Genomic DNA, 12,984 nt, shown 5'->3' with positions numbered 1-12,984 from the left:
TATGTTTATCTGTTACGAAGTTTACATGTTTTCTCATTTTTGTTTTAGATTTTTTGTTTGTAGTTTGCTTGCAGGTACGCATTTTTCAGCTAGTTGAACAAAAACAAAAGTAACAATGATTTTTCTTAATATTTTTGTTTGTTACTCTTTTTCAATTTAAATGTAAATGCTTATAAAACATCTTTTGCCCAGAGATTCTTAAACTCTTTTCCATGTCTAATAATTAAATAGATTTTTAAATAAAAAAATTTTCCTCTTCAAAATTTTGTGAAATAAATGTTTCATTTTTCTAAGAAGAATTAAATAAGCCAATAACCATAGCTATCCGAAAATACTAAAAAACGTTGCTATAAGAATTACAATTAGTTTTATTCATTATCCTTCCAACTAAACTCGCTTCAGAATTAGCAGATAAATTCACGACTTTAGTATTAATGGTAGACAATAATGTTAATTAGCGTCACAAAAACCTTGTTTGTAATTAATTAGTTAACCACCGGTTAGCCAAGATGAGTCCTTTTGATAAGGCGACGATTGGTATTTCAATAAAAGCAAATCTTCTGTTTTCGCCATTTTGACTTGAGTTCCCAATAAAGGCGGGCGTTTGTAAGAACGATCGGAGGGTGTAAGTATTCAAAATGATCACGTTGATATATTATAAGAATAGAACACGACAAAATGATGTTAAAAACCATGACTAAGGCCGTCGTAATATCATGAACAAAAGAACGCAAAGAACGCAATACCGTATTTTAGTTCACGATAATCGAATTATAGCGTTCTTTCTAGGACTTAGCGAATAGAAAATTCAATCGATATCAAGCGTTTTCCGGATCGATTCCGCACATATTCAAAATTGCTTGGACTTTGACAGGTAAACAACGCAGGCCCGTCATACATGTTTTATAGAATAGTCGAGTAATCTCTGTTGAAGTCCCAAAACGTGTAGCCTAGCTGTTGGCTCGATAAATTACAATATGGAATTCTCGTCCTAGCCTGTTTTCGTACCAGATTTAAAAATTGTTTTACCTAACAACGAACGGCAACCCTGTGCAAGCACTGTAGTCATATTTTTCTCTTTGTGCAAAAAAATTTTGCAATTTCTTCTTTTATTTTATTTCTTTATTGCTTTATACGTTTTTAAAAGTGTTCAATTTTATTAAAATATATTGAACTTTTTGTGTGTTTATTGCTAAAATTGATCACCGCGGATACCGTACGTGTTTCCTCTAAATACAAAAAAAAAAAAAAAAATTGAAAACATATGAGATTATCCAGTTTCCCAAACCTTTTCAAGTGAGTGGTTATTTCACAAATAAGTAAATAGTAGACAGACTCTATCTCGATTCTACGCGATGGGAGTTTACTGGTCCTCGCTGGGAACCGGCGCGCAACCGAAAAGCTCATAAAATCGAAATCTTTAACTAATTTATGTGTTATTTCCGCTAAACTGCATGAAAAACTTAACTCAGTTAGAGGCGTAGTTTATGCCCCGTGCTTAAGGCGTGCTCCGGAAAATGACATTGTTCGCGAAATGGGCAATCAAGGAGTGGCTGAAGTATATAAATTCACCAAACTGAATGATGACCGAAAAACTCACTTTCCTACAGGAAGGATTATTTTAACCTTTGATCGCTATCGATTACCGCAAACAGTTGATGTGGCGTGGTATAAATGTAAAGTAGAACTATACATTCCAAATCTTATAAGTAGCAAAAATTGCCAACGCCTGGGTCATTCGGCAAAAAGATGCACTAGTGCTGCATCTTGTGCTAACTGTGGTTTTCCTCCATATGTTGAAAGCTGTACCCGTAGTTTCTGCATAAATTGCAATGATCAACACTCAGCGTTAGACAAACAATGCCCACGTTTTATACAAATGCGTGAAATAGTAAAAATCAAAACAGAAAATTACTGTAGCATGAGCGAATCGCGACGCACATACCGGGAAAGAAATCCATCTGTAGCCCAATGAATTGGCAAAAGTAATACCTACGCTGCTGTTGCCTCGCAAAAGAAGCCTAGTAAGCCTTTAACGCCAACTCCCTCCAAAGAAAAACCTGTTCCACTATTAACCAAAAATTATATTGCGAAATCAGTTCCATCAGCCACCAAAGATAAAATTAAAAGAACCAAACCAACACCAAATATTGAAAAAATTAAAATAACAACATGTATGCTAAAATCTAATAAACTAAATTCCGCAGAATCTTCAGCTTTCAACTTTAGTCAACAAATTACAAGCTGCAATGAATCCAATATCCATCCAAAATCCATTCTTTCATCCATTAATCAACCTTCAATTTCAAATTATTCACGTGTACCCACTCGTTTCACTTCAAATTTGCGTAAACAACTAAGTACAGATTATTCTGCTGGTAAGAACAAATTATTTACGCAAAATTCTTATAGTGGCATTTTCGACGGAGACGCTGACATGTCAACTTAACCTACTTCCCACTCCATGTCACTATAATTAAATAAAGTTTTTAAAATTCTACAATGGAACATTAAGGGACTTATTAAAAATTTTGATAAACTCCGTACACTCGTAAGTGATCTCAGTCCAACCAATCGCTTCAAGAGACCCATTGTCGAACCTATTTTAATCCTATTCCACCCAAATTATATACTGTATACTTCACGAATGCTGATCAAAATTCATATTCCAAACAAGGATTTGGTGTTTTCATAAAATCAAATATACCTCACAAACGCATAAATTTAAGCTCAAATATACAAGCCGTAGCAATACAAATAAAGTTAAATATAAAATTTACAGTACTTTCACTCTATATTCCACCTTCGCAATCGTTTTCTCAGCAAGAACTCTACAATTTATTCTCCGTACTTTCCCCCCCATTAATTATATGCGGCGATTTCAACAGCTGGAATACCATCTGGGGCTCAACAGTGAACAGGGAAGACACCTGGTCTAGACAGCATCTTCTACCAAATGATCAGTGCGCTGTCTAATTCAAGTAAAAAGAAATTGCTGCACCTATATAATACGGTATTTATGACTGGCCACATACCCTACATGTGGAAACTGGCAGCAGTTTTTCCAATTCCAAAGTCAAAAAATGCTTCCATCGCATCGGACTATCGCCCAATCTCTCTTTTATCTTGCCTCTCAAAGATATTAGAGAAGATTATGGCATCTAGATTATCTTGGTTTCTTGACTGCTAGAACCTGATAACAAAGCAACAAGTTGGTTTCAAGCGGGGTAGAGGGTGCATCGACGCTCCGTTACATATTGATTATTTCACAAGCAAAGCATATTCCGAACGAAATCACGTAACAATTCTCTCAATTGATTTCGAAAAAGCATTTGACAGAGTTTATCTTCATGTTATTTTAAGACTCTTGAAATCATGGAGTGTTGGACCCAAATTCTTCAACTACATCAACTCATTCATGCCGCATCGGCGGTTCAAAGTTGGAATCAACAATCATCTTTCTGATTTCTTTCCGCTAAAGAATGGCATTCCGCAAGGATCTCCTCTCTCTGTCATGCTTTTCCAGATCGCCTTCAACAGAATTAGCAAAATTCTTTGCCGTGTACCAAAAGTGGAACATTGTCTCTACGCGGACGGTGTATACATTTTTACAAAAGAAAACGACAACACGAAAGCTATCATCATCCTCGAATCTATCGCACGAGAGATTTCCACATGGGTAAACTCCTCAGGGAATAAAATTTCTATACAAAAATCAAAAAAAATGCACATTTGTCGAAAACAAATGTGCGATGCAGGAAATCTACTGATGCATAAACGTGCAGACGCTGCATATTCTCGAGCTTACGTTTTCCAACAATTATCGTTGGAAAACACACTATCTTTGGTTAAAAAACTCTATTTTAATAAGGGTGAATTTCATACAGTACGTTGCTTGGAGAAGCCATGCGCATATTAACACTATTGCTTATCCTACTAAAATGCTTGTGTTAAGCAAGATTGCCTATGCTTTGATAATTTATAGGAATAGCTGCTAATCTAATATCAACACCCTTAAACCTGTCTATCAGAGCAAGTTGTTATGTATTTCGAAGCCCATAAATAATATTATAATTAAAACTGGTCTCCCAACCTTAGAAAATAGACTGTATGAGTTAAAAGCTAAAATAGTCCCCAAGCTTCTTAATTCAAACAAATCTAATCTCGGTGATGACGTGAGAAAGATTATTATTGCGAAGAAAATTCCAAAGTCACCACCTGCAATTGACCATTGTTTGTACGTCGCAAAGGAATTGAACATTCCCTTAAAAATTTTCCGCTCTTTTGGTGCTAAACCTCCATGGGTTTTGAAAGACTGCTCTTTTGACATCTCGCTGTCTATGCACAAGAAAGAAGATACTCCAAATTACGTCTTCAGGAATCTAATAGCTTAAAAACCCCAAATATTGGAAAGTACTGGTTGGAATCTTTTATACACAAACGGCTCAAAATCTTCTGGTCTGCCTCCTTCTTGGTAGATGCTACAGGACAGGTTCTTCTCAATCACATATTTCACGAAAGTACTTCAACGTTCACAACCGAAGCCAGAGCTATCCTTCACGCTGAGAACCTCGCCTATAAAAGCAAACTCAAAACCTTCATTGTTACCGACAGTTTGTCTGTATTACAAGCTGTTCGGAATCCTTCGACTTCGAGATGGAGCACCATCAACAAACTAAGAAATATAATAACAACACCCGATGGAAAAATTAAAATGTTATGGGTACCAAGTCACATTGAGTGGCAAAGGATGCTGCTTCTGCTCCTCTAATTATGGATGATGTCATGGAAAAGTTGGATCTTCAAAGATACATTGGAAGAAAAGTTAAAGAGAAAATTGCAGAAGGAAATTTACAATACCATCATCAACACTGCTCTTCCATTAACCACCAATTAACTCCACCTTTATATCCAACAAATGTTGAGAAAACCAAGATCCAAACATTTTCGAGAATTCGCCTTGGTCGTACAATTGCAACTCACCAATGGATCTTGAAGAAGTCTTCCTCACCAATCTGCAGTTGTCGACAAACTCTCAATATAAAGCACATTCTCTGCGACTGCCTTAATTTTTCCTTGGCTAGAAGTATTGCATTTGCAACGACTGATCCTTTGGACATTCTACAATCAGCTTCAGAACCGAATATCAATTCTATATATTACTTTGTTAATACTACTAAGCTCTTTATCTAATGTACATTTATTTAAATTAGAGCCGATGCGTTGCTAGTGCTCAATGTCTTTTTTTTTAGTCTAAGAATTTATTTCATTAGTCTTAAATTATAATAATAATAATAATAATAATAATGTTTTAACTAATACATCGACAGAATTCAACATTGATATGTAGCATATGTTGTACACTATAGAGAAGTAGACGTAAAAAGTTTTGTTGCTTTGCGTTTTATATTTCGTGTTATCCCTAATGTGTAATAACTTCCCTTTTGTACCGCTGTATACAATGCAGCGGTACAACATTGTATACATTGTATTTATATTAGATATATTAGATATTTACAGAAAATTTACAGAAAAGTAATCGGAAGTTACGTTCTATAATTATAGATTCATCTTGCCGCTTGTGACAAGACACACATTTCTATTAACTTCCCCATCTTTTTTCGTCGAAGGCCACTATTCAACTTTCATCGTTTAGAGAAAATTCTTCGCGTATATAAATTGTACTACGATATATATGTTAATTGTCTCACACGCGTACTTTCTATTTTTATTTATTTTTAATTGTTGCCAAAGTAAATACAAAAATTTGTTCATCGTCAGCTTCATAATATGCTTGCATTTTACAATACTGGAGAGTGAAGTATCGACGATCTTAATAGGTATATACGTTCACTCTAACATTTTGGAAAGTTTTATTTTCAATAGAATTCGGCAGGTTTTATAAGCTCGAATACATATGTGGTTTTCGTAACAGTATTATATTTTTTTAATTTCTGCTGGTAACTTGTTTGTTAATATACAGTGTTAATCTTCAAATTTGTTGTTTAAAATCGATCGTGAATATATATGCGCACCGTTTCAACGTTTTCAGCCACTTTGTACAATTTTTTGAAATGCAAATGGGAACGAGAATTTTCCTTGATGTAAATGCATTATATATGAAACTTGTTACATTCTATTGTTTTCATATCGAGATCATAGTAGACGTCATACTAGAGTTCTTTTCTTTGTAACATACAGAGATACACCTCAAAGGCTCTGTCAAGCAAAATATATTTTAAATCTAGTCCCCTTTATCTTTCCCTATGTCCAATCATCGGTCGCCTATTCACCTATTGTTGACCAGCTCAAAACTAACAGTTGGCATGTTCAGGATCGAACGCCCCAAAAGTCCTTTTTCAAAGGAAAATGAAAGTGAATCGACTGCTGGCGTGTCCACAATAGGCAAAATGCAGCAAATATTGATTTGAAAACATTTGCGACAATTATCTAAAACTTCAAAGGAAAGGTACTCTTAGCCCGTCTACATCAACGTCCAGAGCGGACAAAAATAGTGTAACTCAAAGCCTAAAGCAGAGATTAGTTGAAAAGTTCTTATAAATATTTATTATAGCCAGTTAAACAGATATTGCAAAAGTGATGTACATAGGAAATTATATTGCAATTGTAAGTTATTGCTTAGAGGTTTTTCATATCATGCATTTATTCTATGAGATATATCAACCTTCATATTCAATGAAAACCACAAATAAAATATGAAAACGTTGTCTATGAATACAAGCGTAGCAGTTATAATAATAATAAAGAAAGAAATCTACTTTTCTTCACAACTTTCTATAAATATCGTTCGAATTTGTCTTTTCTTAAACACAGAGTTGATTAAAGTTTCTTATATGGTAAGATGAAAATTGGGTCAAGCTTACGTGATAGTTAAATTCAAAAGCCATATCAGTGTAAAACTGGCTAAATCAAGTGTCGAGAAAATAAATCGATAGTTGTTCTTGCTTATGGTTGAGTGAGGGTATCCAAAATCGAAAGTTGCGTGTATGTAGCGTGTAGCTCATTCACTTTATCATAATGTGTATGTAATGACATTGTTATAAGAATTACACATTTTTGAATTCAATACATTTTCCTACATAAAAAAAACCTTAAGCAGATCAAAATTTTCCTAACTAAAAATTAAAGTTTTTTTGGCTTTATAATAATAGAAATGGACTCGTAATCAGTTTGACAATTGAAATTAAAAAGTAACTCGCTCCAGTTCCGTCTTCTTATATTTAATGAGGAATAAAAATATTAAAACAAATATAAATATTTACTACATTTGATGTGAAATGTCATGATTGCATGACAGTCTAATATGATGTGACATTATCATAGCACATGATCGCAATTTCAATTTTTTTAAAACATGTAAAGCATTTTAGTAGCGAACATAAACTAACGGACAGTATTAGATGATGGTAAAAACGAATGATGACATATAAAGTTATGTAACGGCGAAAAACTACTCGCACAATAATGTTTTGTTGTGTTGGTGGATGCATGGGTGTGGATTAAGACAAATGAAGACTTTCACAAAGCTTTGCTATGATTTATGAAACTTTTTTTGCAAAAACTTATATATATTTTCTATAATTTTATCCCTTTTTGTCTGTTGAGTTTATGTGAGTATTTTTGTGACAGCAAAAAAAAAAAAAAAAAAAATTTATAAAAAAAAATTAAAAAATAAACACAGCGGCATAAATAAACAAATGTATTTTTATATAGGAGCAGAGTAGCTTGCTGTCTTTTGTATTGTTTATGTTCGTGGGAGAAAAAAGAAATTTAAATGACAGCATTATAAGTGAACATGACAGTTTGTTGCTTTCTCTTGTCGTTTATTAATGTTTACTACTGTTCTTGGTGGTCTTTAACACTTTATTTTAAGTTCATTGACGTCGTTAGGCTCAAGACAGTTGGCTTTTTAAATTTTATTTAAATACATTCTCTTTTCGTTTTTAATAAATAACTCAGCTTTCTTTCTTTTTTTTTTTTGTTAATAGTTTTTAGCAAATTTAGTGCAGCAAACGTGAGCTTTGACAAGAGCTCTGAAGTGCTCGTGAAACTATGCCGTTGCCATGGAGCAATTATTTAATGAAATTTTATAATATCGGTGCAAGTTCATTTATTATGGCTTCTTAAAGCCTTTTGATTGTATTATAACTAGATTTTATTTTATTTATTCATTTAATATGTAACTATAAAGCCATAGGCCCATTACCTAGTTACATAGACACATTTAGTGTACAAAGACAAACTCCAACATAAATGACTATAAGTCAATATGAATGCAAGTCATTTAGATGGCCGCAAATGTAATCATCTTACTGCATGCGCTCCGTAATCATCAATTACTACCAGCAACAAAATATACATTATGAGTTCAGTAGTACATCTTTTAAAAGTGTTCAAAGAATTATCGAAAGATTTCATATAAGATAAGATAAGTGGTAAGGCATTCCAGTATCTAGCAATGTGAATAGTAAAAAATTGTTCGGCTGATAAGTTAAGAAAACGTCGTATTAATATGAATGGATTTCTGTTTGATCTAGAGAAGTGCAGTAGTTCTATTAAAAGGATGTTTTTTTTCTCGTTGTAATATATATTTTATGAATTTCTTTACTTTTATTGTTCTTTTCTTTTTTTGTTCTTTTCATTTGTTTCTGATAGGATTCGCTATAAGTCCTGGGCACATTGATCTTCTTGCTCTTCAATTTCCATTACAGCCATTAACTTATTCTGTGTTTACAATGTACTCTCTTCAAGGAATTTATTAGAGTTTTTTCATTTAAGCTATCAAAACAATAATTAATAAATCTTTTTCTATCAACTCAATTCGCTTCCGGAAATTTGAAGACATTTACCTTGCACTTTGGCAAACGAACAAAATTCTTCATACAAGTCTTTTGCGTAATAAAACTAGTGACGCCATTATAGTCGGGCTAAGCCGACTTTTAAATACCCTATACCACGTTGTCTTACATAATTGTTCTTTTTGTCATAGGACGTAAAAATTATACATTGTTTTTATATGAACTCACTAGTATGGAACTGTATATTAAAAATTTAGGCCTCGTTGCAAATAAAGGCTTACTTTCTGTGAGAATGGTTGTGCCCAAGGAGTTCAGAAATTGTGGCAGATATTCAAAATTCAGGATAGTTAATTTTCGTATCAAACTACTTAGACGTATCAAACCTTTTCTGTCGTAAAAAACAAAAATTTTCGTAAAAATCCTTATAACAGCAGAATCCAAATGAAAGCGCGAGTGGTCCAAATTTGTTATAGTGAATTTTTTTTATTTTCAGTTGTTATTATGGGTTAAGTTTAATCATAACATATTAAAATTTAGGCTTTTCTCCCCTAAAATGGATGGATTTTTATGAAAATTTATATATATGACAGGATCCCAAAAAAAGGGGCGAGATGGTCCAAATATGGTACAATTAATTTTTTAATGTTAAATTACTATTATGATTTGATTCTCATCATGAAGCATTAACAATTAGACTATTTTGTCATATGAATTTTAGTTTTCGTTATATGAAAAAGGGTTAAAAAAATTTCCCCAGCTGGTCTAAAGCTTAAAACCAATTTAAAATGCGGAAACTGTATTACCTAGTCATTTTTGTTGAGAAATTTTGAAAATTGCAATTATAGTTGAAAAAGTGAACCGATCCAAACCACTTTCAATAGCGTTCATCCTTAAGTCAAAACACGTCAGTATATGAAGTGTCATCAAAATATCTCAAAAATCGCGACCTGTAGCTCCAACAAAAATATGAATGGATAAACATCAGACGGACAGAGGGACCGACAGGCAAAGATTGGTTTAGTATATGGTTTTGATTCAAAAAATAAATCAGAAAATGATTCTGAATCGATGGGTATAACAAGCGCATCTGCGTATTACCTACGTCCGCAAAAACTGTATGCTTTGTACCGCAATATCTAAAATATTAATGATAAGATTTTAATTAGTCGTTGCTGAGCATTTGCTTTTCTTAAAGATCCTTATCACTCTTTTCGTATCTTCTCCAAGCTATTTAGCAACGTCTAAACATTTCATCTAACTTTAGTCCTAACTACTTAATCGTTATCGTTAATAAAGACATACTAAAACTCTAGGCCCGTATAAAAAACGCAATGTATTTCTAATGGACATAATTGTGCTGGTTTCATGTATGGAAAGCTAAATATAAAACAAAATAGTTTTAAATTGTTGTAGAATCTTAAATCAACGCCCGGTTGATGAAATAATTTATAGCAATGAGTATATGTGCTGTACGGAGCTCACGCTGTGAGCAGATAAATGATGACCGCCTAATAATAACCGGCTAATGAAACTGATACGTCAACTTATGGAAAATCAGCCAAAACTTTCGTAAAAGTTTCGACTGATTCTTTCATTTTCCGAATAGTCTCTTCGCACTTTGTTCCACAGAAAATGACATTAACCTCTCTTTGGAGTTGCTTGACTTCACCTACTATAATTGCTACCTGTTCGGAAAAATGCCTGTACTGATGAAAGGGGACCTTTATGCCTATTCATGCCCTACATCACTTGTGGTGCAGTGTGCATTAATTTTTAACTGTGTGTGTGTGTGTGTGTGTAACAGGCAGAAGAGCTTAAGGTCGACCCACTTTTTATTAGACCGATCAAAATCAGAAAATGATTCTAAAGCCATCTAAGCCTGCCTGACCGTCTGTTTGACCCAAGGACGAACGTTATTGGCAACGGCTTGAATCGGTGTACTTTTTCAACCACTCTCCATATAATGTCCTATTTGGAAAAGTTGTAATATGGAGAAAAATTACAACTTCCAAAATTTCCTGATAAAACTCGCTCTGTAATAGTATTTGGACGTTCTAAATTGGTATGGAAAATTGGATTCGGCAGGAACCGTTCTTAACCGTTCTTATGAATAATTTATAATATTTTATGGTGAAAATTAATTCATAATCGGAAATTTCTAAATCAACATTGCCAAATTTGATCACATAGGTCTATTTTCTGGATATCACGGGATATAAGAATTCCTCTAACAAGCGGGCTTTCAGAAATAGTGTGATTTCCATCAAAATAACGTATAATGTATTTTGGTGTATTATTACTAAAAAGGGGAAATACCGTATTAGGCGAAGTGGCGTAGGGTCTTTAATATTTTGCCTTGCCCGACTTCGCACTTGCTTTTTCCATTTTTGGAAGCTGCCTAAAAGGCTTGCAGGGAAGCGATAAACATCCTGTAACATATAACGGTCCAAGTTTCTTTTAACGATACCTGGGAACTCTCTTTAGAACAATGATGAAGGATGAACCTTCACAACAAAAACAAACTTTGTTAAAAAACTTCTCTATATTACTTCAAATGCGTTAGTCATACGGATTTCATAATAAAATTTTATAAACTTCCGCACGCGTGAATGCTTGAATGAAATATCATGTGAATGTCGGCTGTAAATCATAAAAGTGTTTTGGCCTTTCTCCGAAAGCATTAAATCACTTTTAAAAGATTCAGTATTCTTTGCAATTACTTTAGAAAATTTATCCGCTCATCTATATTCATCCGCTTTACTTTCTAAGTATGCGACAAAATAATATTGATTTAGAATTTCTTGCTGGTCGAGTTTGTCTAGTTTATAAGGACAACAATGTTTTTGCACATGAATCAATTGCAGTGAGCTCGAAGGGGATATGCTTTGGGTTTTTTATCAACAAATAAGAAACTTAAATTTCCGAATTTTTTTTTGGTTTTTTTTTTTTTTTACTATGACCAATCACTCAGACTATGCCTCTTAGTCGTGTAACACGGTGATGGTCAGAAAGAAGAGGAACAAAGAAAAAGATATAAGGAGGTAGTGGCCGCAACCCAGCGAGTGTGTGCCCAATCGACAAATGTTTTGCCTTTACTGACTGACCGCTCACTATAGCTACGACCAAAGAAATCTATACCGCACTTGAGATTTGAATACGTGAAGATTGACTTAGTAGTTGAGCTTGATTGAGCTTCGATTCAATAAACTCAAAATAAGGATTATGCAGCCCTACGGCCGCGCTCAGAAGATAGGCTTTTTAAATTGCTTATTATTATTATTATTATTTTAATTTTAGACTAATGAATTGAATTTTTAGACTAAAAAAAGAGACATTGAGCACTAGCAACAAAGGCTATCGACTCTAATTTAAGTAAATGTACATTAGATAATGAGCTTAGTAGTATTAAAAAAGTAATATATTGAATTGATACTCTGTTCTGAAGCTGATTGTAGAATGTTCAAAGGGTTAATCGTTCCAAATGCAATACTTCTAGCCGAGGAAAAGTTGAGGCAGTCGCAGAGAATGTGCTTTATAGTAAGAGTTTGTCCACAACAGCAGATTGGGGGAGAAGACTTCTTCAGGATCCATTGGTGAGTTGCAATTGTATGACCAAGGCGAATTCTCGAAAATGTTTGGATCTTGGTTTTCTCAACGTTTGTTGGATATAAAGGTGGAGTTAATTGAGGGTTAATGCAAGAGTAGTGTTGATGATGGTATTGTAAATTTCCTTCTGCAATTTTCTCTTTAACTTTTCTTCCAATGTATCTTTGAAGATCCAACTTTTCCATGACATCATCCATAATTAGAGGAGCAGAAGCAGCATACTTTGCCGCTCGATCAGCCTGCTCATTTCCCAGTAAATCGATGTGACTTGGTACCCATAACATTTTAATTTTTCCGTCGGGTGTAGTAATTATATTCCTTAATTTGTTGATGGTGCTCCATCTCGAAGTCGAAGGATTCCGAACAGCTTGTAATACAGACAAACTGTCGGTAACAATAGCGGTTTTGAGTTTGTTTTTATGGGCAAGGTTGGCAGCGTGAAGGATAGCTCTGGCTTCCGTTGTGAAAGTTGAAGTACTTTCGTGAAATATGTGGTTGAGAAGAACCCGTCCTGTAGCATCTACCACCGCACAAGCAGGAGGCAGACCAGGAGATTTTG

The sequence above is a fragment of the Glossina fuscipes genome, unplaced genomic scaffold, assembly GCF_014805625.2.
Source record: "Glossina fuscipes isolate IAEA_lab_2018 unplaced genomic scaffold, Yale_Gfus_2 60, whole genome shotgun sequence".
Classification (NCBI taxonomy): domain Eukaryota; kingdom Metazoa; phylum Arthropoda; class Insecta; order Diptera; family Glossinidae; genus Glossina; species Glossina fuscipes.
Note: the sequence above shows the minus strand (reverse complement) of the source record.